Below are 24,251 nucleotides of genomic sequence, written 5' to 3'. Positions count from 1 at the left end.
CTACAAGACTGAACAAATAGGAGTAACAGGTTTGCAATTTCTTTTCTTTCCCTGTGGGAATAACTACTGTTTTAATAAAGCAGACTGACTCATCTGTCTCCTCAGACCACAGAGTGTGAGATCCCCCCACCTGCTTGTCCCCCCACCCCCGAGGACGCTCCCCCTGCTACCCCCTCACTCACACCCGGTGCTCATGGCCAGGGTCACTGCTGGGCAGCCAGGAGCCCAGGGCCTGGGCTGTGGCTGACAGGTTCGTGTTCAGCTCTTCTCTTGCCAACTAGAGTCTTCGCTCTTTGTGAAGGCATGCTCCTGTGCTTCTGCAAACTTGGTGTTCAAATCGCATCCCTGGAAGGCATTGTGTCACTGGGAGTTTGTCAGAAATGTGAGAGCTGGACCCACACAGGCCCACAGTAACAAACACTGCATTGTAGCCAGATGCCAGGGGACTCACGTGCCCATCAAGGTCAAGATTGTGACCCTGGAACAGTAGTCCTCAGTCCTGCCTCATCGCCAGCATCGGGGGACAGTTTCATTTTTAATTTTTAAGAATTTAAAACAGAAATTTATTTTTGGCTGTGCTGGGTCCTCACTGCTGTGGGCTTTTCTCTAGTTGCAGGGAGTGGAGGCTACTCTCTAGTTGCAGTGTGCAGGCTTCGCATTGCGGTAGCTTCTTTTGTTGGGGAGCCTGGGCTGTAGGACACACAGGCTTCAGTAGTTGTGGCACATGGGCTTAGTTGCCCTGTGGCATGTAGATCCTCCTGAATCAGGGCTCAACCTGGGTCTTCCGCATTGGCAGGCAGACTCTTTACCACTGAGTCACCAGGGAAGCCCAGGGGGCAGTTTTTCAGACTGTGGGGTTCCTGGGCTCCATGCCGACCAAGTCAGCCTGGATGTCTTGGTGAGTTCCGGGCACCCCAGCACGAGGCTGGGAATCCAGGAAGCAGCCAGACACAGAGAGGAACTGGGTGTTTGGTGCATAGATGGGCTGAGGGTCCAGGGTGTGAGGGCTTGGCTGGGCACTCCCTGAGCCCGGCGCTCGGGACTGCGAGGGAGGTGGAGGTTTGGTGTGTGCAGTGGCTGAGTTTGGGGGTCCCCTGTTACCCACTTGGCTGTTTCAGCCACACCCTGGTGAGCCACACACATGGCACCGAGTTCTGTCCTATAGATGCAGACTCACTGACCCAGGTCTTCAGAGGCTCAGGATGTTAAGCAGACAATGACAAGGAAATAAAAACACGAAGGAAGCAGGGCAGGGCAGTGTGGTCCCCACGCCTCTTGCTCGCGCCTTCACCTGTGGTCACCACGCCCTCCCCTCAGCCCTCCTGGCCGGTGTGGGTGCCAGCCTTCAGCCACTGGCCTTCCCAACCCGCCGTGCCAGGGCAGCAGCCCAGCAGGGGGGCCGTGGGCTTGGTTCAGGAACAGGGCATCTGGCCCCGCAGGCCAAGAGTTGCTAAACCAGCATCTGAATGAGGGGGTGGGTTTTCCCCCCTCTGCCATTTCATAACTGTGGCAGAACCAGAGTGAGAACTTGACAAAACTGAAAACAAGTGAATTGATAGCACCTGAATGATCTGCCAGTGACTAGTAGCTGATGGCCCTCTAAGAGGGCGAGAAGGGCGACCAGGGAAAAGGTGGGCTCCTGCCAGCTCCACTTGCCCCACCTGGGCCTTCTTGAATTTCCTTCTTTACCCCTTGGCCTCTATTCTCCCCTTGGCCTTCTTGAATTTCCTTCTAGAGCTAGGCATGACCAGAACACAGCAACCTGCATCCCAGATCTAAGGAGTTTCCTACAAGGGTGCTTCCCAGGTGTTTGTAACGCACTTTCCCTCTTCAGTGCAAACAGGCCACGAGATGCGGGGTGTCCTCCGGGCAGGCTGGGGAGGGTGAGTGTGGCTCAGCCTCCAGGGTCCTCAGGGTCTGAGCCCCAGCAGTAAGCAGGTGCTGCACCATCTGCCCTGCAGGCAGCCGCTCCTTGAAGTACCCAGGATGCGAGGGTGTGTTTGCAGAGGGCCTGTCAGAATCCTCGGCCACACACAGACCCCAAACACCAGCAACTGTCCTCCATGGAGCTGTAAGCTTGGCTGCCCTTCATGCTCATGGTCTGATAGTGTCCTACAGGGAGGGACCTGGGCCCTCAATCCACCCCACCTGCTCCCACAGAGGCCAGCGGGGAGCCAGGGTGCTGGCGTGCAAAGTGACCATTCAGCTACCCTCTTCCTGGGCTGCAGGGTGACAAGCAACCACTGGTAATCCCCAGGTAATAAGGGAGTAGGTGGGGGCTCACAGTGACATGCGTGGGTACACACCACTCCACACGCGTGTGCTGAATCATGGGGCCCCCGAGCTGGCAGCTGTGACCTTGTTTACAGAGGAAATCAAGGGGGTGAGGAGCCTGCCCAGAGTCCATGTGGGGAGCGGGGGGACACTGGGGTCTTTTCTGACCCCCAGGCCCTCCCATCGCTGCTCGCCGTCCAGGAGTCAGGGAGGCAGCTCAGCTCCCAGAGGTGGGGGTGGAGGGTTGCTTTGCCAATTCCAGGAGGTGGCTCAGGATGGAGGACAGAACTGAGTCTAAAGAAGTGGTTTTCACTAAGACTTCTTACTGTAGAACAGATTCAGACCTCTGGGAAAGCGGCAAACACTGTGCAGAGTTGGGGTGTGTCTCATAGCTCGAGTCCCTTCTGTCGAGACCTTCTGCTAGTAGATGTGTTTGTCTCAGCCGATGAGCCAGTGTTGGCGCCTCATGGTTATTACCAATATCCACGCTTGATCACCTCCCCCTGCTTTTTCCTGTGGTCCCCTAGCTGTCCCAGGAGGCCTCCTGGGAGCTCATCTCATCACATCAGCCCTGGGTGAGCTGCACCCCCGGGAGCTCCAGTTCCTTTATCAGAGGACAGCGTTAGGCTTGGACGGATGGGTCGGGAGGGGCTGGAAGGGGCCGACATGCCCATAGATGACCCAGGGAAGGAGCTCGGCCGGGGCCAGCTGTGCAGTGACGGGGGGAAGTGGACATTGTCTCTTGTGGGACGGTCCCCACGTTTGCAGGTGGATGAGCCGAGGTGAATGGACATGGCCTGGAGTCCGGCCCAGAGCTCTGCCCAGAGCCTCCCCAAGAGGTCTGGTGGCCTTTCACATCTGAGTCCTTGAAGATCATGCCCTTTCTGATTATTCTTTTTATTAAAGAAAATTATTTCTTTATAGCTGTGCTGGGTCTCTGTTGCTATGCACAGGCTATTCTCTAATTGCGCTGTGTGGGCTTCTCATTGCGGTGGCTTCTCTTGTTGAAGAGCATGGGCTCTAGAGCACAGTCTCAGTAGCTATGGGGCACAGGCTTAGTTGGCCCCCAGCAAGTGGAATCTTCCTGGACCAGGGACCAAACCCATGTCCCCTGCATTGGCAGGCAGGTTCTTAATGACTGGGCCACCCGGGAAGTCCTGACCATTCTTTAAATAGGTGTTACGGTGGGCTCCATGCTTTCTCATGGGAAGACCCTCTCACTAACACGAGATGTCTGAGCTGAGGGCGGCAGGGCCTTCAGTGTTTGTGAAAGGCCAGGAGGCCTCCCTAGGCCAAGAGGGAGGACCATCTTCTCTTGCTCAGCCTCACTCACAGAAGCTAATCACGCTGTCGGCTCTCACTGGATGCAGGCCTCACGCTGCACTGCAGGAGTGAATTCTGATGTAGACAGGGTTTAGGGTGTCATGGACCCACACCCTCAAGGAGCCTGTTTCATCCAAGACTTCCAGCAACTGTCGTCCTGTCACCCCGGGCTGCAGAGCACCGTCCTCCCCTCCTGGGGCGGGGGCGTCTCTGCAGGGCTGCCTGGGGGTCACGACCTCATGTCCAGGGGAGGCCTGCTGGGCTCTGTCTGCTCTGAGAAGAGCTGAGTATCTCCTAGAAACACATTACTGGTTTTCAGGGTACAGATGGATCCAGGCAGGGTTCAAGAAAGCACACCCATCCCAGGTCCAGACACCCCTTATATTTCTGCAGTTCCCAACAGTCACCATCTGACTAAGTGGCCAGGTCTCTCCTGTTTTTGTTGTCTAGTTGCTCAGACATGTCCGACTCTTTGTAACTCCATGGACTGTAGCCCACCAGGCCTCACTGTCCATGGGATTATTCTCCAGGCAAGAATACTGGAGTGGTTGCCATGCCCTCCTCCATGGGATCTTCCTGACCTAAGAACTGAACCCACATCTCCTACAATGGCAGGCGGGTTCTTTACCCCTGAGCCCCCAGGGAGGCCCAGCTCTCTCCTAAGTCTCATTAAATACAAGAAGGTCATTTTAAAAATCACCAAAAGATCAACTGGTGGGTTTTTGGGTCTTTGTAAATCTGCACATTTGTGATATTTTCTTAAAGACTCAGAGTTTCACATTTTGTGCTGAGTAGGCCTCTGAGGGACCCTCATGTGTGGGGAACACGCAGATCCTCCCACAAAAGGTGGAGAGCTTTAGAGAACGAGCATTGCTTGTTTTTAGCAGTGATTTTTATAAATCATTAACTTTGACTAGTAAATATTAAATTAGCTGGTTAGAATCTGAGACGCAGTGAAGCGCGGTCACAGGAAATGGATTTTGAAGCAGTAGGAAGGCCAAGCCAAAGTTCTGATGCTAGAGGGTTTCAGTGTGGCCTCTTGATGTAAAGCCAGAGAAAAGACAGAAAAAGCCGTCTGGAAGCAGGGGGCATCAGCGAATTTGTTAGCACAGCTGCAGACTGGGTTAAATTAAACCAACCCAACAGGAGAATAATCCACACACAGAGCTGAAGGAAGCAGATAATGTAAACGCAAATGAACACAATTTGAAAGTTTTCCAAAAGGAAACCATTAACCCTTGGGGGTTTTCAGCAGGGGCGGGGGTGTGTGCGGAGCAGACGCTGAATCTCCAGGGGGGCTCAGGTGTCTAGTGTTTCCTGAAGCCTAGAAGTGCCAGCTCCAAAATGATGCCCCATGAGGAGGAAACAGGTTCACTCAAAGCTCCTGGACGCTGAGCCATCCAGGCTGTGAAGGCTCCCCCTGCCTGCCACCCCCCTGCCCCCAACTCGTGCATTTGTTCATCTTCCTCCCTGAGAACTAAACTCAACTCCTAGGACAGACAGAACTCTCTGGCTGTTGGCTAAGATATTGTCCAGCCAGGAGACTGAGAGCCAGATTGGCCGCTTGCCTTTGGCCACTGTCTGCCCCCTTCACTGGGGCCACAGGAGGCCGCCCTAGGCCCTAGCTCCACCACCTCCCAGCCTGGTCCCTGCCTCATCCCAAGCTGTTTGGCTGTTGCATTTCCTGCATGTGCATCTTACACACGGCACCCCAGGAACAGAGCGTGTAAGGCAATACCCCGTCCCTGCCCAGGAATTCTGAGGCCAGAGTTGCCCTTTGTCCAAAACACGGGGAGTGAGGAGGGCAGGGGGAGGGAAGGATGGAGAGAGCCCTGGGCGGGTAGGGGTCGGCGGGGGGAGACACGTCAACACTGGGGGATGTCACACAGTGGTCATCAGCACCTGGCCTGATGGGGAGGAGCTGCTGCTCTCACCCTGAGGACCACCGGTCCCTCGAGCAGAGTTTTTGTTGTTTTTTTTTTAAGATTTATTTATTTGCTTTTGGCTGCTCTGGGTCTTCGATGCTGCTCAGGCTTTTCTCTAGTTGTGGCGAGTGGGGCTACTCTTGGTTGTGGTCCTCGGGCTTCTCTTGGTCCAGAGCATCGGCTCTAGGGTGCGCAGGCTTCAGTAACGTCAATGCACAGGCTTAGTTGCTCCTCAGCATGTGGGAGCCTCCCTGACCAGGGATTGAACCCGTGTCTCCTGCACTGGAAGGCAGATTCTTTACCACTGAGTCAGCAGGGAAGTCCTGGAGTTTATTTTGACCGCGTTTCCTGACAGCGGGCAGAACTTGGGATGGGATATCGCACTCCTTGTGCGGGCCCACCGTCAGTGTCTGTCCCCTGCTGCCCCATGTTCTCCATCTGAAGCCCAGCCTGGCTGGCTCCTGGTTGTTCTTTAACCTGAGCTCATTCCATCTTCTCCCCAGCGTGCTTCAGTGATTCCAGACAGATCGGGGTTCTCAGGAGAGTCACATCCAAAACCTCCTCCCTGAGGGCCCAGGAGGAAGCCTCCCTCCGGTGGTGGCAGAGTACCCACCCCACGCCCTGCTGTGACCCCAATCTCCAGACAGACTCTCTGATCACACGACAGGGCTGGGCTCACACTCTGATGGGGACGTTTATGCAGGGTTGTGTGAGCAGGGCTTACACAGGAGTTTTGGGGTCGGAGCTGCCGTTTACACGGACTGTGGCCAGGGAGGGCTTCTGTGGTGAGGTGGTGGGTAGCAGAGACCCAAGGGGTGAAGGAGGCACAGACGTCCTGGGTGAGAGCTCGTTGGCGGGAGAGCAGCAGAGGCAGCCCCTGTGGGTCGCGGCGCGGCGGCAGGAGTCTGGAGTGTCACGGTGGGGGCAGCCAGGCACCATGCTCTGTGGGGCTTGCCCACCCTGCTCCGTCCTCCTTGGGGCACCTGCCCCAAGCCACGTGATCTCGGGCTTTGGTGCCCAGCTGGCAGGGGCGGCTGTCCCAGGATCTGGTGCTCAGCCTGTCCAGGGCTTTAGAAATCTCTCCAATTTGCCCCACTCCCAAAACAGTTATGATACAAACTTAAATTTCCATCTAATCTGCAGCTGCCGCCCCCCTCCCTGATCTGCCCTCTAGAGGAGCCGGGAGAGGGGGGACACTGCCAATTGGCAGGATGAGCTCCTGGATGTCACTCACCCCTGAGCCTCTGCCAGGTATCCAAGAAGGAGGGATGGCACCCGATTTCACAGAGTGAATGAGAGGGGAACCCTGGAAGGCAATCAGTGTCCAGTAAAGGCTGCTTCATATCAACATTTTTTGGGCACCTACTACATGCCAAATAGATAGGGAAATAACGGAAACAGTGACAGACTTTATTTTCTTGGGCTCCAAAATCACTGCAAATGATGACTGCATCCATGAAATTAAAAGATGCTTGCTTGCTCCTTGGAAGCAAAGCTATGACCAACCTAGACAGCATATTAAAAAGCAGAGACATTACTTTGCTGACAAAGGTCGGCCTAGTCAAAGCTATGGTTTTTCCAGTAGTCATGTATGAATGTGAGATTTGGACTATAAAGAAAGCTGAGTGCCGAAGAATTGATGCTTTTGAACTGTGGTGTTGAAGAAGACTCTTGAGAGTCTCTTGGACTGCAAGGAGATAAAACCCATTAATCCTGAAGGAAATCAGTCCTTCATATTCATTGGAGGAACTGATGCTGAAGTTCCAATACTTTGGCCACCTGATGCGAAGAAATGACTCATTGGAAAAAACCCTAATGCTGGGAAAGATTGAAGGCAGGAGGAGAAGGGGACGACAGAGGATGAGATGATTTGATGGCATCACTGACTCGATGGACATGAGTTTGAGTAAGCTCCAGGAGTTGGTGATGGATAGGGAAGCCTGGCGTGCTGCCATCCATGGGATCACAAAGAGTCGGACACGACTGAGTGACTGAACTGAACTGCATGCCAGGCACCTGCTCCAGACCAGAGGGAGCCCCCATGTTCAGAGAGGGCATGGCTACAGCCCAGGGTGGGTGGTGGGCCCCACTGTCCAGTCCCAGAGGACTCTGTCCTCTTGTTTGTGTGAGTATCAGGCTGGTTTTCATTTTGTTTTAATGTGTGTATGTGTGTGTTCAGTTGTATCTGACTTTGCAACCCCATGGATTGTAACCTACCAGGCTCCTCTGTCCATGGGATTTCCCAGGCAAGAATACTGGAGTGGGCTACCGTTTCCTTCTCCAGGGGATCTTCCTGACCCCTGGAAGGTGAAGGAACATGGACATGAACAGAGATGGAACATGCATCTCTTGTATCTCCTGCCTTGGCAGGCGAATTCTGCCTCCTGTGCCACCTGGGAAGCTTTGTGTTAATAATTTTATTTTATTTATTTATTTTTGGCTACATTGGGTCTTCATTGCTGCATAGGCTTTTCTCTCAGTATGGTGAGCAGAGGCTACTCTCCTTGTGGTGCTCAGGCTTCTCATTGTGGTAGCTTCTCTTCTTGCAGAGCACAGGCTCTAGGCACACAGGCTTCAGTGGTTGTGGCATATGGGCCTAGCTGCTCAGTGGCATGTGGGTTCTTCTTGGATCAGGGATCAAACCCGCATCTCCTGCATTGGCCAGCGGATTCTTCACCACTGAGCCACCTGGGAAGCCCCTGTGAGGCTGTTTGTGCTGGTTCATTCTTTTCATCCTATGAGCCATGAGAACAGAAGTCAGGCCTTCTTTGTCTTTTAGATCCTCTTCCAAAACCTTAAGCAAGATTCAGAGCATAAGAAAGCACCCACTGAGGCCCCAAGAAGCGTTCTTCAGGTAACAGGAAGGACGACCCCTGTTGCACTGTCCAGGCTCCTGTTGAGAACCTTTGAGACAGGCGGAAGGATGCTCACTGCAGGAGGCCTGCACCTCCAGAGGCCCTGCTTTGATTAATTGATGCTGCAGGAGGTAAACAGCCAGCTCCTTAGGGAACAAGGACGCGTGTTGGTGTCTCGATTCTGTTGATTCTGTAAACATAAGGAAAGGCCAGCATTCTGCTGTTCTGACTTTTGCAATCATCACAAAATAAATATTTGCCTTCAAAAGCAACAACTGGGAAAGCCATCAGGGTAATATTCTCAAGCGCCGCCCCCACATTGCAGACAGTCGTGAAGTCAGAGCCGAGAGCCGCGTGTGGTCTGTTTGGATGATGATTTTTGTGTGGAAACTTGAGGCTGGAGACTGACAGGCAGCAGTTTGACAGAAAGTGTGGTTTCTGGGTTTTAAACACCTGTGTGCTTGCTCAGTCGTGTATGACTCTTTTGCAACCACATGGACTATAGCCCACCAGGTTCCTCTATGGGATTTCCCAGGCAAGAATACTGGAGTGGGTTGCCACTTCCTATTCTAGGGGTTCTTCCCGACCCAGGGATTGAACCCACATCTCCTGCATTGGCAAGCAATTCTTTGCCAATTGCGCCTCCTGGGAAGCCCCTTTTAGAGTCCACTTAAAACTGAATGTCCCCAGTCACAGGGACATTCTGCCTTGGTTTCCTCTGACTGTAAAATGAGGAGCAAAATGGCTTAAATGGCTGCTATCAGAGCGTCAAGTCATTTGCTCAGACCTTGGGGTCATGGGGACAGGGCTGGGCCTGCCGGAGCCACTGGGGTAGATCAGGTGTCTTTTGTATGTTTGCACATCTTAGGGACGGATCTCTCTCTCCAAATCCCCCTAAAGAATGAGCTGAAATTTAAAGAGGTTCTGCTGAAACTAAAAGACATGGGTTGGACGATTTATCTCCCTAAAGGAGCCCGTCAGCTGAGAACCACACTGTGCGCTGAGACACCACCCTGCCCCCGCCACTGCCCGCTTGGTTCTGCCCTTTATGGAGATGCCAGTTTTCTGCAGAGGACAGAGTGTCTAAACAGCCCTGAAGTGTGCATTCTGAGAGATTTTCTTCATTTTATGGGCAGGAAGTCTTAGGAACAGCCACTCTGAGCCATTATTAAGAACTAAATCTTAAAGAAAATGGACCTTGAGAGTCATGAAGTGCCTTTAAGAAAGTATACTTCAATATTTTTAAAACTTAGGGCTTTTCTGGGACTGATGTGATGTTCGTTAGGTAAGAACACAGGCCTCAAACAAACCATTAAAACCATAAACATCTACAAGGTCAACAAAACCACCCAAACCAATAGATATTTGCATCCATCCGATCCCTCGCCATGGTCTCCGGTACCATCAGAGCACTGGCCGGATGCCAAGTGGACAAGCCCCCCTCCCCGCCCCCCAGCTCATCCTCAGGACCTGTCCGTGAGCTCACACTGCCCCAGGCACCCCAGAGACCCTTCCTCTAGGATGACTTCCTGCCCAATCCATTTCCGTGGTCCTGTTGCTTGGGAGAAAATTTACACCTGCCAGATGCCTGCGTCCACCTGCTGGATGGGCCAAGCAGCCACGTTCTCCTAACTCCTCAAGGGCCAAGTACAATGGACAGAAGCAGCTCTGACTTGCCAGCTGGGTGCTAAACCGATCCTTGACTCAGTTCCCCAACAGCTCCCTGGACGGAGGAGGAGGCTTCCAAACGGACCCATCAGGGCACTGCCCTGTCCACCCAGCTCTCTCTCTCCCCCAGTGCTGGGAAATGTGTCCCCATCTCTGCAGGAGAGACATGGGGAGTGGAGCCGTGAGGGGCTCTGGGCTGACTGTGGGAGCATCTGGTCCAGCTGCCAAGGGTGGAAGGCCATGTATCTGCCTCTACAGGAATGTTAAGTGTTTCCTTCCAGTTTGAAACTTTAAAAAATGTAAGCATGTTTCAAGTTGAGATCTTTAAACATTTTCTCAGAAAGGGCCCCTTTGTCACTGTTAATTTCTAAGAGAGCCGATGTTGGGTTGAAAGCCCAACTGCTCCTATTGCCTGCCTCCAGCCCCACCAGCCCCACCAGGGCCCTCAAAAAGAGGCTACTTGCAGATTGACTCGTGGAGGTGGGTTTCACTGTACTCCCTGGTCTTGCTGTGGGCACTGAGGGTCTCCAAACGACACTGTACCATCTAGTCTGCCTTCCCACTGCCCACAGTGAGGCCCAAACTCCTTGCCATGGCCTCCAGCCCTGCTCCCTCCATCCTCAGTCTCCTCCCAGCTCCTGTTCACCCCTTTTCCCTCAGCTGTAGCCACAGTGCCTGCCTGCTGGGGTGGGGCGTCTCAGGTGCACCCCCAGCTGGCCACCCCTCAGATTGTACTGCTCAGGAGGGCCCGCACTCTGACGCAGCTCTTCTCTGCCCACGTGTGTGTTTGTTCCTGGTCCAAGGTTTACTGAAGGGTCATTTTTGTGTCTGGACTGTGGCTCCGCTCTCCTTGCTAGGAGACCAGCATCCCATAGCGGGGTCATTTCCACTACCACCCATGCAGCATCGTGTCTCCAGTCCCAGGGCAGTGCCTGCACCCTAGCAGGTCCTCAGAAAAGATTTGTCAGATGAATAAACGAACATTAAACATACTCGGAGACTGAACAACCACAACAATGAAACACACATTAAATCCGCCATGAAATCCTGCCTTCTCTCTCCTGGGTGCAAAGTTTAAGAACAGTGGAACTGGAAATACGGCATCATGGACATTTTAGTGGGAAAGATTTGGCCCGACAGCTGTCAAACCATGGCCTCTCGGTTTGCGTCTGTAATCTGGATTCGCGTGTCTGTCTTCACATCCTGAGAAAGTGCTTTATGCCAGGATTAAGGCGCTGTTGGCAGAATTTTCTCCCTGTTGTTCTCGGGTGACTACTGTCTTATTTCAGTGTTTGGGCTCACCTTGCATTTGCTATATCCAACTTCTGAAATGTGTCAGCCGTGAAGGATCTAGAAACAGCACAGCTGAGCAGGGCTTCCGAGCAGAGTGGTGGCAGCCCCGCCCATCGGGAGAGGGGCTCCCCACCTGGGCACAACCTCGCCAAGTACAGGGTATGGCCTGCGAGTGACTGGGAACTGGACTCACGGGAGTGGGTCACGGCTGCCCTCTCACGTGAGTGCATCTCCCCACGGAAGGCTCGGCACCACCATCCTGCTGGACCCATCTGCTGGAGACAGAGTTCTCCGAGAACTGTGTACCCAGGACTCCAGGCATTTCTGGGGCCCCTGGCATCTGCCTGTCCCACCCTGGACGACTGGGCACCAGGCTTGAAGGAGCACCACGTCTCCGAACCCAGAGGGGTGGCTCTGCCAATGGGATCTACCCCATGGTGGGATTAGAACTGCCAGCGACCTTTCTCTGACTCAAAATATCCCACCCACCACCCACCGTGGACACTATCACTGAGTGCCCTCCACTCTCGAGGGGCACTGAAGCAGCCTTGGGTGGTGGGATCCTTCACCCACTCTCAGGCCAGGCTCACCCTGCCCCAAGACCCCGGCTGTGCTTCTCCTGAGCTCCGACCTTGTGGGATCACCCACCTGGGGTAACAACTCTGCTCCTGGGACAGACCCTGGAGAGGAGTTCAGTGAAGAGCAGTCTCACTGTTCCTGCTGACAGAGGCCAGGCCTGAACCCCAGGGCCACGTGAACACCTTTGTTGCTAGAATCATCAGACTGAATCACCTGAAATCCCTGTGGTCACCTGTCTGCACTGCAGAGACAGCCGCACCTCATTTCCACCTTGCTTTCCTCTGTCACCAAATCTTTGTGGGGGCAGCTCCCCGAGATAATGCATGGTGTCAGGGCTGACACGACCCCTGAACTTGAGGTCGGCCTTTCATACCTGGGATGTTGGGGCTGACACGACCCTGAGCCCGAGGGGTGTACCTGGGGTGTCTGGCACCCTCTCAGCTCATCCCCACAGAGGCAGCGGCAGTAGGTCTGGTTTCTGCCGACTTTCCACCTACAAGGCGCGCAGCACGAGCCTGCGCGCCGGGTGCTCCACCCCCATCAGCCACGCTGGGGTCACACCGTCACTAGCCCTGCGGCCGGGCATCCCTTCCCCTCTGGGCCTTGATTCCCTTGTTTGAAAAGCAGAGAAGACAAGCATGAAAGTGTGAAGTGTAGAAACACAGAGCAGAGGCTAAGTGCCCACATGTCCATTATCCCTCGCTTTATTTCAGGCAATAAAATCTGAGATTGAATAAAATTCTAGCCCACGCATGTGAGCGCACGGCAGACAGCATCCTCACCGTGACACAGGGGCTCCACCTTTGTTTCCTAACTGATCTAATGCGCTAAGTGAGCTTAATGCAAGTTAATTAACGATGCTGTTGGCAGGCGGAATTACCTGAGCAGAGCCTCGAACAGCATCAAAGCCAGGAGCCGGCAGGTGTCGGCCGGGACAACTGAGGGAAGCAAGCCCGGGAGGGAAGCTTGGGCGGCGTGCAGGCAGGACCCGGGGGCCAGGAGGGGACCGCCGGCTGAGCACTTCATCACTGGGCCAGCTTCCAACACACCATCCTGTTTACAGCTTCTGTGTTTGAATTTCAGGTTTACCTGAGTCTTTGAAGCTGGGTTTCTGGGCATTTCCTTGAGAATGAACTTCATTTTTTTGCAAACTGCAGAAGTTAGGAAGAAAATTCGTGTGACCTGTCTTTCATCGATGGTCCTTGGGGACCTCAGGAACTTTGATGGGAGGAGGAGACCCCCAGTTAAAAGAGCCGGCGGAGTTTACACCCTGTGATGTGGGGGTCTGTGCATGGCGGAGCTGCATGAGGGGCTGGGGTTACACATTGACACCCAGGGAAGAGGGCGAGGCCCCCTTCAAGTCTGAACTTCACAAATATGAATCTTCCACAAAGCGAATACCGTGTTTACTCTCAGAAACTGGATGGTAATCAGAGAGTGAAGTTCAAACATTTCAGGGAAATTTTATTTACTTTTTTCTCCAAAGACATGTGCTTCCAGGACTGCCCTCCAAATGAGTTGTCATAGGACTGTCCTTCACCGTCTGGCTCACCCTGGGGAGGGGATAGGGGCAGAGAGACCCCAGCTTAGCCAGCCCAGGCAGGGCCTATCCTCTCCCCGGCAACAAGGGACCCAGGGTGTCGTTGGGATGAACGCCCATTCCCCAACTTTGCAGAGTAGCCCTCTCTATGGCAGACCCTGTCAAGATGTAACGTGGAAGGTATTGAGGCTCAGAGATCCCAGAATTGGGCAGGAAATATTTCTGTTATCTGAACTGATTCTTTTTTCTCCTTTGGTTCATCATAGTTTTTCCCTCTTTAATATTTGAATCAGCTGCAGTTTCACCCTTAGTTGCAAAGTGTCTCAGCACAACTTCAGAACCTCAGACAGGACGGGCTGAGCTTCCCCTCTCATCGTGATTACCCCCCGACTCCGTCAAACTCCCCCAATGGATGGAGGAACTTTTGCTCCTCCTCACCCCTGTGGCTTTACCGTCCCTCTCGGACCCTCCCCCCTGTCCCACTGCCCAACACCTCCAGCCTCCTGGGAGAAGCAGGTGCAGTTACGGCGGGAAGATGGGGAATCAGTGACTCTGGGGCAGGAGCCCTAGTTGCCCCCGAGCTGTCAAGGTATCACAGCCAGAGCCACCAGACAAGTGTCTCCACCCAGTCACTCTCTGTCCCCCCACCCACCCCAAGACATGGGGGCCACAACTTTGGCCTTGATTCAGAACCACCCAGGTAGCTCCGAGGACCCTTGGGGTCCCCCGCTGCTGCGCACAGCACACCTCCAGGCTCCAGGAGACTCCAGGGTCTCAGCACTGAGCCCCCAAACCTGCTGAGCACACAGATGCAGCTCCTTCACCAGACACACAGCTAGTAGCAAAATGGGGTGTCTAGTGTTTCCCTGAAAACAAAGGAACACTCTCAGGTCTTAGAACCAGTAGCACAGACGCATAGTAACCGGGAAAGCTTGTTGAAACGCAACCCAAAAATGACACACATTTCAAAAATGCACCCGGGCTGTCCCGGATGGTGACACCTCCATCTCATCCATAGCCCAATCGCTTAGGAAACCACGAGAGAAGGATAAGCCTTACCTGGACCCCACTGGGGGGTCTGTTTCCAATCCCAGCAGAAGATGGTCCTTGAAGAAAGCCAGGCTCCGTCCCGTTGCGGCGCCTGGGCTCACAGATGGCTGCAAGCCGTGTCCAGGGAGCAGGTGCTGGTGGGGCAGGCGGCCACAGAGCTGCCTGGGCTCCGGTCTCTTACTGTCAGCCCACTTCCCTCCGCTCCCAGGACTCCGTGCTCTTCCCTGACTGCCTGTCCCCTCCCGGGGCCTCCCGCATGTGGGCTCACCTGCGCCCTCTAGAGGCTTCTCCCTGCAGCGGCCACCAGGGTTGGGCGGGGGCGAGGGTGGGGGGGACAACTCTGCTCCGGCCCCCTACACCTGCTCTGACTTCTTGCCCAAAGACACCTTTGGAACTATAAAATCACTGACTCCCTTTACTCAGGGGGTGGTGGTCTTGCTTCACTTCAAACAAGCAAAGCCTTTGGGCACAAGAACAGCAGAAAACTAAATTGGCATCAAAATCCTGTTCATCAAAGTGCTCACCCAAGGATCCCCACTGAGATAACCACTGACTGGGCTACTGCCTCCATCCAGCTGTGAAGCCCCTTCACTGTTCCTGCCTGTCCACCCACACCCACATTTCCTGCAGGTGAGTCACCAGGACTGCACTTCTGTTCCCCCCACCCCACCCCACCATACACCCACCTATGACTGCGGACAACCGTTGTTGTTCAGTCACTCAGTCGAGTCTGACTGTGACCCCACGGACTGCAGCATGGCCACAACACACCTGTCCTTCACCATCACCCAGAGCTTGCTCAAACTCAAGTCCATTGAGTCAGTGATGCCATCCAACCATCTTGTCCTCTGTCGTCCCTTTTTCCTCCTGCCTTCAATCTTTCCCAGCATCAGGGTTTGTTTTTTTTTTTTTTCCAATGAGTCGGCTCTTCACATCAGGTGGCCAAAGTAATGGAGCTTCAGCTTCAGCATCAGTCCCTCCAATGATTATTCAGGACTGATTTCTTTTAGAATTGACTGGTTTCTCCTTGCAGTCCAAGGGACTCTCAAGAGTCTTCTGCAAAACCACAGTTCAAAAGCATCAATTTTTTGGTGCTCAGCTTTCTTTATGGTCCAATTCTCACATCCATACATGACTACAGGGAAAAGCATAGCTTCGACTAGATGGACCTTTGTTTGCAAATAATGTCTCTGCTTTTTAATACAATGTCTAGATTTGTCATAGCTTTTCTTCCAAGGAGCAAGCGTCTTTTAATTTCATGGCTGCAGTCACCACCTGCAGTGATTTTGGAGCCTGAGAAAATAAAGCCTGTCACTGTTTCCATTGTTTCCCCATCTATTTGCCATGAAGTGATGGGACCAGATGCTATGATCTTTGTTTTTTGAATGTTGGGTTTGAAACCAAGTTTTTCACTCTCCTCTTTCACCTTCATCAAGAGGCTCTTTAGTTCCTCTTTGCTTTCTGCCATAAGGGTGGTATCATCTGCATATCTGAGGTTGTCGATTTTTCTTCCAGCAGATAACCATACATCCCATGTAACTCTAGAGAACCATATACCCCACTATGACTACAGATAACCATAGACACCCCATATAACTCTAGATAACCATATACCCTCTTCGACTGCAGATAACCATAGACACCCCATCTAATTCTAGATTAACTATATATACCCCAAATGAGGCGGGCATCACCAGATTTTATACACTGATGTGAGGTTCTGTGTTTGTTTAACTGAACTTAGTCAAATCCAACATGTGCTGCTAATAAAGAACTAAGTCTGGCTACTCTCTTCTCCCTGTTTGCCCAGGTTTTGTACCCTGGACACTGCTTCTCACAAAGGAACCCTCTCCAGGGAGGGGGCACAGACGTGGTATAGAGGAAGCTGCGGTCGGGGCTGGGTGGGGGCAAAGTGAGCGTCCGACTATGCCCTTAGCTCCCCCTGCTTGCCTCCTTGTGACATCTACTCCTGCCCCCCGTGATGTCAGCGGTAAACTGAAATATAATTGAAATTGATCCTCCCATGAATGACCTTGGGAGCCTGAGCAGCACAAAGGTTCAAAATGCTGTCTTTTCCGTGACCTGCAATGTTGTCATTCAGTCTCATAGCACAGACCAGTGTGCTCTTCTAATAAAGGGAAACTCGTGAGTCCTGTAAGGCCTATTTGCAGCAGAAAAACTAAGAGAAAGGGGAAAACTGAATTTGGAAATACAAAATATTGACATCTTCATTTAAACATCAACAAATTCATTTTCCAGTATACAAGTTCATATATCTCCCAGTATTCATGGCTTTGGCGAAATGGGACAATGGCCCAGGAATTGGCCACTGTGTTATCAGTGGGAGCTCTCGACACATGGAGAGTATGAGCCAGCAGAATGAACAGGTCACGTCGTCAGTTCAGTGCATTATATGTAACAAAGTTTATTAATGCAATCTTTAGCATATTTATGAGAAAGTTTCAGAGTATATCTGAAGGTGCAAAAGCATCCTTTTACAAGGAAAACGTGTTCTGGGGGGTGTTTAATTCCACAGCCCCTCCTCCTTACCTGTCCTCAGAAACTGGGCAACAGGGGTAAACCCGAATGGGTCCATTTTAACTGGAATCCCCCTGGCTGGCCGAGTTGCTACTCAGTCTCTGTCTCAGTGCTCCTGTGGATGAGGTACCCTCACAACTCCCTGCGGCTACCGCTGCAGGACTGTCCCCAGAGCTGGCGCAGGGGCGAGGGGCGGCGGGGTTTCCAGAGAGGCTGCCTCATCTGTAGGGGGGCTTCTAGAGAGGCTGCCTCATCTGGGGGAAGCAGCTTCCAGCGAGGCTGCCTCATTTGATGGGGGCTTCCAGAGAGGATGCCTCATCTGGGGAGAGCAGCTTCCAGAGAGGCTACCTCATCTGTGAGGGGGCTGCCTCATTTGATGGGGGCTTCCAGAGAGGCTGCCTCATCTGGGGAGAGCAGCTTCCAGAGAGGCTGCCTCATCTGTGAGGGGGGCTTCCAGAGAGGCTGCCTCATCTGAGGGCCCTCCCACGGGAGCTGGCTCAAGAGTGGGGCTTCTACTGCCCTTGGTGATTGTACGTGGAGCCCTGGCAACTGTTGCTGGAACGCCAGTCCACAGAGTTTCAGGGGCAGCTCACAAATCTGAATTTTTAAAAAACAGGAAATTGTCTCAGTTTTCAGTGTTGACAACTAACACAACTACTGTGTGGCCCAAACAAACACAAACGACGTCTCTGATCCGGGTCAGCCCCGGGGCAGCACCTGGTACCCTCACAACCAGACCCAGTGCTCCATTAGGTCAGCTTTGAACTTCAGACGCTAATAGCAACTAAGCGGTAAGGTTTCAAGCTATTCTGCTTTTCTGAAATGATTTTTTCAAGTAAACCCACCCATTTCATGTTCTTACAGTCCTCATGACCATAGAGTTTAAATTTTCCCTAGCATGAAGGTGCGGTTGCGTGGCGGGGCCTTAGTGCAGGCACAGCATCTGAATGAGTTGACCCCTCCCTCAGTTTGCTTATCGTCCCCCTAGGGTGAGACACACGGGGCTCGGCCTGAGCCTGGCCTAAGTGCTAAGTGATGCCAGGTACCGCTTCCTGAATTAGAGATCACCACCTCTTTCAAACCACCCAGTTCATTCCATACAGTCACTTCCGGCTGTAACTAAGGCGGCTCATGGATCCTGCAGCTACATGGCAGCCCAAACCCTAGTGCCAATCAGTTTACAGAATCACCAGGATGACTTTGCCCCCCACCCTACTAAGCAGGGAGACCCCGGAGTAAGCCAGACATCAAGCACCCGTGTTATTCCGAGACTAGGCACCCAGTGTGACTTGTACTCTTTTAGCACAAAAGCTCATCATGTGGTGGTAACACACGAAGATTCCAGGGAAGGCTGATGGCAGAAAGCATTAGCTGTGATGTCTGTACTTCTCAGCTCTTACACTTTCTAAAGACTTGTGAAGTCCATGTGATTAAGACTTTTATGTCTTCTAGAAGGCAAAGATTGGATCATTTTGCTTTTAAATCACACAATTTCCTGCTTTATTCTTAGAGAAATGTGGCAGGAGCATGGATGGAAACGCAGCCCCTTTGGCTCTGTGACTTTCCATCTGAGGTAGAGGTCACAGGCTTGAGTTCAGGCTGTAAGAGATGGAGGGTTTCATCAGAGCCGGCTTCTCACCCGCCCACCAGATTCAGACCCACCCTGGGCTCCTGGCGCCTCCGCCTCACCTGTGTCCCAGCAGAGACCAACCTGCCCTTCAAGGCAGCCTGCAGGGCTGAGGCCAGCCTGTGCGTTCCCTTCATCACAAGGAGCAACAGGAACGGCTTCTGGGAACACAAAGACCCCACACAGAAGTCCAGCCACGTATCAGCAGGGCCAGGAGCTTGAGTCTAGCGTGTCTATCCCCAGGGTGGTCTGACCTTTCCAGAATCATCAGAGCCAGGGCAAAGATGGCATGCCAGGTGGGGAGGCTACAACTGAGATGCAGACTGCATCCTGTGAGGAGCACAAAGGAGGAAAGAAGAAATCCTAGGAAAGTTCTGGCAGAACGGTCCCCCCCCCTTGGAAACTGGGGCGGTCCTGGAGAAGGTGCACAGGACTCAGGCCTTGATTAAACACTGGCTTCATAAAGAGATCATTTTTCTGAAATGGTGAATCACATAGGGAATGGGTAACGAGAGTATTTCACAGATTCCAACCCCCCCTCCCCCGCCTCCTACAGAAGCACTAGGAGTTGAGACTGAATACTTCTGCTCCCTATGTTCCCTCAGAGACCCTGCCTCATGGCCCTGCCAACGTGGGATCCTGGGTCTCTGTGCTCCGTTGTTTGTGCATCTCCTGCTGCAGAGGAAGCTCGTGGGGTAGCATGCATCCCCGAGCCCCACACGGAGCACCCATGTGTGTGAGCTCACAGTGGAAGCTCAGCTTGTGTCTGTGGAGTGAATGAATGAATGGACGAGTGAGTGAATGAGGTGGGCATGAAGAAGATGAAGGAGACCACACTTTATTCACTTTGCTAACTGCACCTGCCAAACACTGACCTGCAAAAACAAATTCAATTCTTATCAGAAGTATTTTGACCCCTTGCTATAACCTGTGCTGAGCATTGGGGAGGGGTCCCTAGGTGCTCAGTCCCCCCACCCACATCTGACTGTGGTGCCAACATGGCTGAGCAACTGCTGGAGATCGGAGAAGAGAAACACTCCCCTTACCTGGTAGAGTGTTTCACAGAGTGGATGACCTCTCATTCATATCTGATACTACTTACACACTTAGGTAAAAGGATAGGCTGATAAATTTCAGTGGGGGACGTTTGTTACATGAGCCCTTAAGAGTAATTACACTGATTTTTTCCTGTAAGAACAGTCTGCCAAAGATTTGTGCAACACAGAATAACCTAAAATGTTCATAATCTCACCACCCAAGGTCACTGGTTAACATCTTGATGCTGATTATGTCAACCTTGCTCTTAGCGTTGTTTTGTTCCATAACTATGATCACACTGTACATATAATTCTGTGTCCTGTCCTCTTTGTCTGTATTTTGCATATCTCACTTTATATAATCCCCTAGAAATCCTTGATAGCTCAGTTGGTAAATAATCCACCTGCAATGTAGGAGACCCTGTTTCGATTTCTGGGTCGGGAAGATCCGCTGGGGAAGGGATAAGGCTACCCACTGTAGTATTCTTGGAATTCCTCTGTGGCTCAGCTGGTAAAGAATCCACCTGCAATGTGGGAGATATGCGTTCGATCCCTGGGTTGGGAAGATCCCCTGGAGAAGGGAAAGGCTACCCAAATGGTATTCTGGCCTGTAGAATTCCATGGGCTGTATTGTCCATGGGGTCGCAAAGAGTTGGACACGACTGAGCGACTTTCACGTCACTAGAAACAGAGTTTTCATGGCTAGTTAATGTTCCATCACCTGGATGTGCTATAATGTATTTAACAGTTCTTCTAACTTTGGACATCGTCAGTGGACACTTCCTCTCAAAAATGTTAGTGTATATGTTTAAATTCCCTGTTTTCTGGATCCCAGGCTTTCTGCTTTGTTGCTTTATCCTCTTGTTCTTTTGGGCACATTCTCAGGCTCCTGATGAATAGGAGGCAATCCTAGGCAGTGACTGTTCTAGGTCTCGATTGTCTGGAAATGTCCCCATTTACCCTGTTAACTTGTGGCTTGAATGGGTGTAAAATTTTAGGTTAGAAATCATGTCCTTTGAGCAGCTGGTGTTGAAGTTGAGAGGGTCACAGTAATCTGGCTCCTGGTCTCTGCAGTTCATCTTCTGCTTTTCTCTTTGGAAGTTTGTAGGGTCTGTGTATTCCCCAGACTCTGAAATGCTGTGATCTGCTTTTACCACCATCTGGCTCTGATTTCACCCATTGTGGGGGGCTCAGCGGGCCCCCACTTCTGCACCATGTCCCTGCCTTTTCTCCTGACGGAACCCCTGTCATCCAGATACTGAGCTCTGGGCCCGAGTTTTCTAATTTTCCTTTCTGGTTGATTGGTTGCGTTTTGCTCCTTTCTCCTTTCTCCTTTTGGGGGAATTTCCTCCACTTTACTTCCAAACCCATCCATCTGGTTTTTACCTTCTGCTGTCATTTCTTAATTTCCCAAAGATTTTTCTGTTTCCTAAAAGTGGTACAAGTGACTTTGCTCTTTCATCTCAGACACTGCACCATCTCTCAGAAGGTGATGACACTGGTGACCTCAAGTGACCGCCTTCTGCTTGAGGTTTGTCAGGTTTTATCTGTTTGACCACAGACGCTCTACCCAGGTGTCAGGTTATCTCTGACATCTGCCCGCGTGTGGGGAGACTAAAAATCTCATCCAACGCTCTGAAATTCGTCAGTCTCAGGCTCTGTTTTATGTCCAGATGGCAGGGCCTCCTGGGGCCCTCAGTCATCAGTATCTTAGGGTATCCCTTGTGGCTGTCCCCCCCACCTCCTACATTCCATTCCTGGGGTCCAGGTCAGGGGGGTGCCAAGGCTGCTGGGTATGTCACGTTCCTACAGCCTGGTCTCCTCACGGGGCCTGGCCCGGCAGCCCAGGAGCCGCCACAGACGGGCTTGGAGCCTTCCGTCCCCCCATCCACCCCTGGGGGTGCAAAGTAGGAGGAGTGAGGCAGCCTCAGGGACTCTGCAGCCCCACGCAGGATGAGAGAGTCGCCCCCGGGCACATGCCGCTGTCCCAGGCTGAGCAGGAGGGTCCATGCCCACGGCGCCTTTTCCTCCAGAGCTGCCTCGCAACACCACGGTTTAAGCTGTGCTGTCTCAGCTCCCATTCTGTCTCTCCAGAGATCATGCCACATTGAAAACCCTCTTTTGCCCATTTTCCTGAGGTTTGGGAGGGAACAACGGTGTGTATCAAGTCAGAGTCTCTAACAGATGTGACTTTTCCTGGAATTCAAGGACTCTCATTCCCGCCGAGTCACCAGCGGGACCGGTGAAGCTATCACCTCAGGTCTGAGCTGACCCAGGAGTAACCAGGAGTCTGGCTGCTTTTCTGCCCTAGTATCCACGGAGGCAACCCTGTCTTTCTCTTTGAAGAAATGTAAACTTCATTTAAAAGAGAGGAACACTGTGTGTCTGGGGGTTGTTCTGAAGTGCCAAGGCCCTGCCCACAGATAGGGTGAGAAGCGCGGCTCGCTGTGTCCGCCAGAGGCCCAGAGGCCCGTTGCTCATGATTCCAACCAGGGCCCCCTGCGAGGACACGGGTTCTCAGAATCTCCCTGCCTCTGTGTGTGCATGCTCAGTCGTGCCTGACTCTTTGTGACCGCATGGACTGTAGCCCGCCAGGCTCCTCTGTCCATGGAATTCTTTAGGCAAGAATACCAGAGTAGGTTGCCATTTCCTCCTCCAGGGGATCTTCTCAACCCAGGAATTGATCCTCTGCCTCTAAGGCCATTCATTTCTGTCCCTTCCTTGGGAGAGTAACTCAGTCTGGACCCATGTCCTTCTTGTGATACCAGCAGGGGATTGACCTCTGCACAGATTACTCTTCTGAGTCATACAGCTCGTGGTTGAAAACTGAGGCCAAATTCACAGCAGATTTTTATAAAAATACATTTTTTACCATCAGCACAAAAAGGCAGTTTTTCCCCATGTGATTTACTTTTTATTTTAGGATAATTTTTTTCATCCAACAGCTGTCACTATGGTAGCCTGATTAGTTTTTAACTTTACAACTGATTTCTCTCGAAAAGCAAGTGGTTTAGCGTTTTGTTTGCTTCCTTTTAGAAAACACTAATGGATAAACGGGTAATTGCAACAGCTTGAGGTAGTGTAATGTCATTCTCAGTGTAATGATTTGCCTTTCTCAAGGAAGCGCTGTTCTTACAAGTAAATGGCTGGTTCCCTTCAGAGGTGCACCTGCCTACCTTGAGCAGTTTGTGAGAGGCATCCGTGCACTTGGGTTACAGACGATTTAACGAAGTACAAACACATCACTAGAAAAGCGGGGGAGTGTGTGCCCTCGGGCAGCCCTGTGATGCACATGGTTGTCTATTCAAGCCTGTTTGTATTGCAAAGTGCAGGGTAATCTCTCTCCACTCATTCTTAATGGCTCTGTCTACTCCCATCCCTGCTTGTTGCTGGATAAAGTTTGAAGTTCAGAAGTAAGTCAAGGTACTTTGTTCCCCAATTTTAAACAACTGGGAAATATTCCAGTTCTGAGTTTTCTAGACAATAGGACAAGCCAGCTAGAATTCCAGGGTCTTGGAGACAGAATTGGATGTGCGTTGTTTACGGGCTGGTGAGCCCTTTAGTGCTATGTTTATTTTTTATGAAGTCATTGCAATCAACAGTCTCTCCGGCAGACAGGAAAGGACTCCCATCAGTGAGAACACAGCCTTCTTTCCCATGTACTCCTCAAGAGGCCGCTGCTTTAGAATTTAGGCTAAGACATGAGGGTCTTGTTGGGAACAAGGTGAGACCCTGAGTGTGTGAGCTTGACCACGCTGAGCTTGGTCCCTATTGTGCCCGGTGGTGAGCCTCATGGGGTTCTGGGGGTGCATGTGGGTAATGTACGCTGTGCAGTTGAGGGGGGGTGGTCAGGAGGAGACCAGGGCTGGGAGCAAGGCCCAGAGTCCAGGGGGACCCTGGACCCCGAGGGGCCAGTCAGGAGAGGCTGCCCTCTGGCCACACATGCCCCTCCCCTGCCGTGCACTTCTGTCCCACAGACCTCCCCCTCCCTGCTTTCCTGTCCCTCCCAGCAACCTTGATCATTCTCTGTGGTCAGATCTGTCTCCTAGAGGGTAGGGAGAGCAGAGCAGTCTGGGCTCAAGGGTTCCCTGGAAAGAATGGAATTTTCACTGATGAGTTATCGCCCGGGCCTCTGGGACAAGGCCCCTGATGGAGGGTCTGAGTCAACACTGGGGTCCTTCTGAGCCCTTTCCACTTCCTCTGCTGGGTCCAGGCAACCTGACCTGGGCGTCCCTACCTCTGGGGCTCTGAAGGGGTGACAGGTTTGGTCAGCTGAGTAGCCCGTCTCCTGGACACAAGCTCAGAACTTTGAGCCCAGCCTGGAGCTTTGAGACAGACATTGAGGTTGCCCCTCCAACCTTCACTCTTGTCTCCCAGAGGGTCCAGGGCCCTTGAGACATATATGTGGCTCCTGGGGGCGGGGGTGGGGTGCGGGGCTTGTGGGGCAAACAGAACAAATAAGTGGAATCATTTGGTTATCACGACTTCAGCTGTGATGGCTAAATCATTTAGGCCTCAGTTCAGTTCAGTTCAGTTGCTCGG

General features: G+C 52.4%; 1 protein-coding gene across 2 annotated transcripts in view; it reads right to left on the bottom strand.

Annotated features, from left to right (window-relative positions):
* EDAR (ectodysplasin A receptor) overlaps nucleotides 1-14,717 on the bottom strand; it is a 52,544-nt gene extending 37,827 nt beyond the window's left edge. For both annotated transcript variants that reach the window (XM_043468661.1, XM_043468662.1), the window contains exon 1: nucleotides 14,517-14,717. The gene's annotated coding sequence lies outside the window, so the exon portion shown is untranslated. The remainder of the gene's footprint in view (nucleotides 1-14,516) is intronic.
* Between the last annotated feature and the right edge of the window lie 9,534 nt (nucleotides 14,718-24,251).

Source organism: Cervus canadensis, chromosome 5, assembly GCF_019320065.1.
Source record: "Cervus canadensis isolate Bull #8, Minnesota chromosome 5, ASM1932006v1, whole genome shotgun sequence".
Lineage (NCBI taxonomy): Eukaryota > Metazoa > Chordata > Mammalia > Artiodactyla > Cervidae > Cervus > Cervus canadensis.
This window is presented reverse-complemented; position numbering and strand designations above follow the sequence as displayed.